Source organism: Eurypyga helias, unplaced genomic scaffold (assembly GCF_000690775.1).
Source record: "Eurypyga helias isolate BGI_N326 unplaced genomic scaffold, ASM69077v1 scaffold1966, whole genome shotgun sequence".
Taxonomy (NCBI): domain Eukaryota; kingdom Metazoa; phylum Chordata; class Aves; order Eurypygiformes; family Eurypygidae; genus Eurypyga; species Eurypyga helias.
Genome location: NW_010258358.1, coordinates 34,163 through 40,284, shown reverse-complemented (window position 1 = coordinate 40,284; position 6,122 = coordinate 34,163).

The window sequence follows — 6,122 nt, the reverse complement described above, 5'->3', positions numbered from 1 at the left end:
CCCCAAATCCATGCTTCTCAGTCCCAATTCTGTTCCCATTTTGGGCCAGGAGTGATTTCCACTGACCTTTGTGTCTCCCATGTACTTCATACGAGATGGCCTGGGTTGACTTCTGGTCTTCTTCCAGCTCCACTTTGCTGGGGGTCCCAGTGCTTGGTGCAGCCCAGGATGGCTTCAACCCCACCCTGTTTTGGAGGAACACATCCAGCCACAGACAGCGGAGACTGGGTTTATATTATGGCCGTATTGAGGTGGCTTCTTCCCTCTGTCAGATGGGTTCTGGCTACCTGGTCACCATCGTCACCCCTTGAACATCAATGCCAAAGCCAGGTCCCTCTTTCTGGTGATCTGAGTTTGGCCTCCAGATGTGTCTGAAACTCTTCTCCCTCCAGATGCAGTTTGTGGTGGTTTCTTTTTGTGTTTTTGGGGAGTCAGCTCCCCCATGGCGGTGGAGGGGGACAACTTCTAGACGCCAAGTAGAGTTTCATCTCCTCGAGCTGATGAAACTGAATCCAAGAAAAATATTTGAGGTTTTTGTCCCTCTCATTAGGAATGAGAGACAGGAGTCTTCTCTCTTCTGGGTACTATACAACCAGCATGAATTATTTAGGGCAAAGCATCTCTCTGATAAATAACTTTTTTTTATGTGGGAGATTAAATCTGATTTTTTTTTTAATATAATAACAAAAAGCAATTTCTCTCTCATGAGTCCTCATATTTCACACAGTAAAGAGATCCCAGGCATCCATTTCTGTATTGATCAGCAAATAGGTTCTTGTATAGATTTAGTTCACCCAACCTTGTTTAATTTTGGATTCATTGATTCAATGCAAAGATCTAGATGAAAAGCAAGTGGGCTGTTTCCAGTGCTGGTGATGCTATTTTTAAATAAATCTAGTGCATGCTAAAATAAATATGCAAAGCATTTTGTAAGTCTGTATATGGGTGGGGAAGAGGAGACCAGATGTACTAAAATATTTAACAAACTTTTTCCTGATTTCTCAAAATGCATGTTTGATTTAGTAAACACTAGTGAAATTTAATCTGCTCCAATATTTGCTCCAACAGGCTGCCCCGCGCCCATCGCCCGGTGTGAACAGGTACGTGGGACCTTGAAGGAACAGTCTGCGCGGTGATGTTGGTGCCACATTTAAATGCAAAGCTCATTAACTGTGTCTGGGATTTTTTGTTTGTTTCTTTCTTTTTTTGTTTTCACATTCATTACAAGAGCAAGAGATGAAATACCCATCTAGAATTCCCTTTCATCTTCAGGCATGTTCTCTCCCCCCGCTCCTTCCCCTCTGTTGCTCAGATGACAAAGTTTCTCCTTCAGAATTTTATTTGATTTCAAAAGATGAGAAAGAATTAAAAGCATCTCCGGGAGGCTGGGCTCACCTTACTCTCTCCAGGATCCTCCAGAAGGCAGATGGTGAACTGGCAAAGGCTCCTGGCCCCAAGGGATGGAGTTCATCCCAGGGCCAAAGCCACATCCCAGCTTTTCTATCACCCAGGGGTGACCATCCTGCAGATCCCAGCCCGCTTTCCTAGGGAACAGCATCCCGCTCTGGGTGTACGTGCCTGTCTCCTTGAACACCTTGGCTTTCAATCCAATCAAATTTAATTGAATTGTGGTTTTGATCACATCTGATGGCGGCAGAGATCTTGGTGATAATCAGATTCCCATGGGTGACACGGAGACGGGGCTGGTGGAGGAGGGAGGTGAGATGGGGGCTTGTGTGTCTGTGCTGATGCCGCTTGGTCCTTCCGAGACACCAAGAGAAACTACTCAGGAGCCAAACTCCATCCTTCCTGGGCTCAGACCACATTCTGGGGCTGAGGGAATTCACTGTATGTCTCGGTGGGGACTTAACCAGACGGGTTGTGTTGTTTATGGTCCAAAAAAATGTCAGTTTGCTGGGCAAAGCACTGAGGTGGCTCCATCTCGCTGCTGTTGGGGAGCCCCTCCAGCATCCCCCATTGCTGCTGCTCCAGGATGTGTGATACCCAGCGTGGCCTCATCCGGACCTGGCTGGGGTCTGGATGCGGGCTCTGCCTCCCCACATTCCCGCTCCATCTGCCAGCGCTCCCACCAGCAGCGCTGGGAACGGCAGTGATTTCTTATGGGAACTCATGTGTGTTTTACATGAAGTCACCTGGAAGCGCAGCCCCTGGGATGGGGGAATATTCCTCATAGAGCTACACTGGCCTCTGCTCCAGCTGCCCTTCTGTCAGTGAGTGTTTAATTGGGAGGTTATTTTGTAATTTCGGAGGTGATGAAGCAGGCAGGGAAGAGTGAGCCAGCAGCCTGGTCTCTATCCCCAGTCCTCGGCAGCAGCTTGGACGCAGCAGGGAAGGCATCGGAGATCCCAAGCAGGGCTGTGATCCCTTGCCTGAGACATTTACTGGGGCACTTATCCCCTAGATTTTGGGGAAAACAATAATCCTCCATCCTGACCTCAACTGCCATTGGAGGGAACGGTCTGTCCCCAGAGGATTTGGAGGTGAGAAGATGGGGCTCCCCAGTGCAACTCCTGGTACCTGCTGCCCTGTAATATGGTGCTGCTGTTGCACAAGGCCGTAAACCTTGCACTGAGTTTGCAAGGCCTCAGGACTGAGGCTTGGTGGACCTGCTCTGTCTGAATTTTTCTTGACCTCCAGCAGCTTTGTTTTACCTGGTTTAGCAGTACCAGCAGTTCTTCTAATTGAGCAGGTAGCTATGGCTCATTTATTTTCCTTCCATTTGTGTGGTACAGCCCTGGTTTCGTACAGATAACAGTAGCAAGCGGTTATTCCATGTAGAATGAGTTTCTTTTGGGGACTAATATAATGGGGTGGGATAGGGAAATTCAGGCCCAGTATGAAAGTAGAGATGTGAGAAGTGGAGATGCAGGATGCAGCACAGAGGAGCACAGACAGGGGATGCTGAGACCCGTGGTCCAGGGTTATTCCTGGAATAACCAGGGCCATTCCTGCCACCTGGGCTGGGGTGGGGGATGCACCCCTGCAGCCTGGGGAGGAGGGTAGGATGGAGGAGGGTGTTTAGGAGCCTGCAGAGGTTGTACCAGAAAGCATCATGAGCTGAGGATGCAAAGGGTGGGCAGGTTTCCAGGTGGCCTCTGCAGCAGATTCCCTCCCATCTGGTGATACCCAATCCACAAAAATTAGAGCCATTTTTCTTGCCTTTGATGAAACCAACACTCAGATCTCTTGTTTCCACTGGCTCGTTCTTATCAACAATTTGTATGGGGAGCTCAGGAGAAACATTCAGTGCAGTCAACCCTATCAGAAGTCCCAGAAAAGGATATTAACCAAAGCTCCGGGGTCCTGAGCACTCAGGCTGTCCCAAAGGACACCTACTTATATTATTCCTGGGAGCAGTTTGCTAATTATCATGCTGGAGGGAAAGGTGAAGGCACGGAGGCTGTGCATGATTCCCAGGGAGGGTTGGAGACAGGTCTCTGGAGCAAGGAATACTCTGCTACTCTCTCTGAATAATCCAGACTCCCAGGAATGCTGGAATAGAAAAAAACAAAGGGAACAGGAGAAGGACGCTCTGCATTTCTGCAGGGCTTTGAGGCACTCGCTCCCCTCCAGTAGCTCAGCACGGACCTGCGGTGTCCAGGAGTAGGTCCATCCAAAATGCTGGGAAAAAGAGCAGGCTGGGCAAAATCAGGGAAGAAAAGCTGTTCTCCCTTGAATGCCCCTGAGTTCTTCCAAATTTTTTGTTCTCACTTTGTATTTAAGGCCCCGGACTAAGACTCAAGATTGCTAGTTTCAAAGACTCTCAGTTTCTTACCTTTCATTGATTGTTTCCCCACTTCACACACACCCCGCACACCACCCCCACCACCACCCCCCAATACCTTATTGATACCTTTATACCTTATTTTCAGAACTTACTCCTTGAGAGGTGCCAAAATATTCAAATCATGGGAAACAAAACCAGGAAGACCTGGGCTGTTTCCCTGTGGCTGCAGTGTATTTCTGGGTATTTTCAGTGGATTTCAAGTTTCAGCAGTTTTCTGTAAGGTGAAGGAAATCAGACTTGATGTCTGTTTTCCGAAGTTTCTGATACTAATTGAAGGTAGCATCTCCTCTCTGTGGGCCTGCAACTGTGGTTAAATGCATCTAATCTCCTTGGATGCACTTGTTTGTTGTAATTACACCAACACTTGTCAGCAGCAATTCTGTCACCCGTTCTCTTTTTTTTTTTTTTTTTTAAACAATTTTTTCCCTGGGTCGATTTTCATCACCTGATTGCTCTGTCAGCAGTCTGCTCCTGTGACTGCTGAGCTCAGGCAGGACATAGCACTCGTCCACTCATGCCATCCAGCCTGCTTCCAGCTGCTCAGCCTGAACTCTGCCAAACAGTCCGTACGTGGGGTGTGAATGTGTCCATCGGCTTCAGGGGAGGGTCATGTTGTGCCCAGGATGTCTTGAAATCAAGAGAGGGTGATCCAACACATCTGTCTCACCCTGTGTCTCTAAAACTAGTCTTTCCTTGGCCATGAAGGTGATAACCAGTGCTACTTTAAACAAGGCAGTGGTGGGTCTCTTCAGAACTAAGTGATTGGAGCTGGTTTGGCCAAGTAGCGTTGAGCGGTGGCTTCCCGAGGGCTCAGACTGGTGGGACTTAGGTGGAAGTGGCTGAACAATGCTCCTGCATGGTTTGGAGATGGAAGAGACCCATGACAGTAAACTGCCAGGGGAGGATGGAGGCTTGTAGGTGTGGAGTAAATGAGAAAAGAGGGACTTCTGCGAGGATTGTTCCGATGAAGTGCGTTAGCTTGGTTAGCAACGAGCCGAGAGACCTGAATATCATGGCCAAAAGGATGAGGGAGCATTGCCAAGCCACACAGCTGTCAAAGAGACGTGGGGGTTCTGGAAAGGGAACGACGAGGTCAAGAAACTGAAGTGTAAGGTGACGGCTGGAAATAGAAAGGACCAAGTGGTATTTGTATGAGAGGGATCATGGGGAAGGCATGAAGAAATCCAGCCCTGAGATACCCAACTCCTCATGCTCAAGCCTTTCCCCTTAACCCGACATAAACTGTCTTAACGGCCCTTCTCAGCTAACCGCGAGAGGGGACAGAGCTGGGCACGGCAGAGGGGCACTTCCACTAGTCCACTGGTTTGGTTCAGATCACTAATGAGCTAATTAGTTGCTATGGAAATGTAATGTGGGAGAACTTTGGGGAGGAAAAATGATAGGTAATTTTTATTTGTTTGGGCCCTGTTCCTATAGCAACAGGAGAACTTGTCACTGAGTACCAGTTGGTTTCCATGGAGTTGACTGCTAGTTCTGGGTTATTAATGCCTCCAAGCATAAAACAGTGCGACTTACCTAGTAGAACTTGTGGGTCGTCCTCCATCACACGCATGGGAGTGTTGCATTTGGCCAAACTCATGGCCTTGCTTTCACAACGAAGCGAGCATGCTCCCAGAAGTTGGGTAGGAGTGTTCGTCATCCACAGATATAGTGCTAGAAGGATCTATTAGATTCCCTTTCCTTTGAATTCAAGACATCCTGGAATGAATAATCCATCACTGCTTGTTCCACTCACAGCATTGCCTGATTTTTAATTGGATTTTCTCTGGGTTCAGCTTCCAGATGCTTGGCGTTGATCTGCCTTTCTCTGCTAAATTAAAGTGTCTTTTAGCACCTGGCAGTTTTGCTGTAAAGGGACTTATTTTAATTAAGTCACTCACCACAACTGGTTCTCCTGAACAAAGCCATTTGTTTTCCTGCAGCCTCTCCCTGGGAAGCATCGCCTGGTTTTGTACACCTCTGAACAAAAGGGATGCAGTCTCTGCTTTGCAGCCGTGTTGGAGGTCTCTCGAGGGACCTCTCCAAACTCCTCCAGAAGCTGAGCCTTGGAACCAGACCAAACACTCCTGAACACTGAAGAGACTTGGCTTTGGGAGAGAGATTGGTTTTATGCTAGGTTATAATTTCCCTCCCACCATCTAACTCCTCAGCCTTCCATAGGTGATAATTACCCAGTAGGAGCCAAAATGTCTCTCTCCCCTCCCCACTTATCCATACTCCACTCTGAAGGCATCAGACACTTCTTTCCAAAGCACCCTGACCAATTCCCGCCGCCGTGTGAAGCTCGGAGCGA